This window comes from Meleagris gallopavo, chromosome Z, assembly GCF_000146605.3.
Source record: "Meleagris gallopavo isolate NT-WF06-2002-E0010 breed Aviagen turkey brand Nicholas breeding stock chromosome Z, Turkey_5.1, whole genome shotgun sequence".
NCBI lineage: Eukaryota > Metazoa > Chordata > Aves > Galliformes > Phasianidae > Meleagris > Meleagris gallopavo.
This window is the reverse complement of record NC_015041.2, coordinates 8,612,178-8,613,207: the sequence shown is the minus strand read 5'-3', so window position 1 is coordinate 8,613,207 and position 1,030 is coordinate 8,612,178. Positions and strand designations below refer to the sequence as shown.

Here is a 1,030-nt window from a genome sequence, read left to right as displayed (position 1 = left end):
AAGACAACTTTCTGATGCAGACGGTGGAGGAACCGACGTGGGGAGGGGTGTTACTGGGCCTTATTCTCACCAACAGGGATGGACTTGTTAAGGAAGTAAAGGCTGGGAGCAGCTTGGGTTGTAGTGGTCATGAGATGGTGGAGTTCAAGTTCCTGAGTGGAAGAAGCAAAGCAATAAGTAGGATTGCTACCCTGGACTTTAGGAGAGCCAACTTCGATCTCTTCCGGGACCTACTTGGAGCTGTCCCGTGGGCTCGGGTGTTAGAAGGTAAAGGGGCCTCTGAGAGCTGGTCAGCATTTAAACAGCTCTTCTTCCAAGCTCAGGATCGGTGCGTCCCTGTGAGCAAGAAATCGGGAAATGGTTGGAAGGAGACCTGTGTGGATGAGCAAGGAGCTCATGCGCAAGCTCAAAGGAAAGAAGAAGGTCCATGAAATGTGGAAAAAGGGTCTGACCACTTGGGAAGAATATAGGAATGTAGTCAGGGCCTGCAGGGATGCGACGAGAAAGGCTAAAGCCCGTCTGGAATTGAATCTAGCTAAAGTGATAAAGGATAATAAAAAAGGCTTCTTCAAGTATGTTAACAGCAAAAGGAAAACTAGAGAGAATGTGGGCCCCTTACTAAGTGAGGGGGGGGTTCTGGTAACGGGGGATGCTGAGAAGGCAGAGATACTGAACACCTTCTTTACTTCCGTCTTCAGTGAAAAGGCTCTCCCACAGGAATCCCACACCCTGGAGGTTAGTGAGAGGGTCTGGGGAATGGGAGACTTCCCTTTAGTCAGGAAAGAGGACGTGCGTGAGCGCCTAGGCAGTACTAAGGTCCACAAGTCCATGGGACCTGATGGTGTGCATCCACGTGTGCTGAGGGAGCTGGCGGAGGTCAATGCCGAACCGCTCTCCATCATTTTTGAGAGGTCTTGGATAACAGGGAGGTCCCTGAAGACTGGAGGATAGCCAATGTCACTGCAGTCTTCAAAAAGGCAAGAAGGAAGATCCGGGTAATTATAAGACCTGTCAGCCTCACCTCCGTCCC

General features: G+C 50.7%; 1 protein-coding gene across 1 annotated transcript in view; it reads left to right on the top strand.

Moving 5' to 3' along the window:
* The window catches only part of ZFR (zinc finger RNA binding protein), a 31,458-nt gene that overhangs the window by 8,077 nt on the left and 22,351 nt on the right, over positions 1–1,030 (top strand). The gene's annotated exons all lie outside the window — the stretch shown is intronic.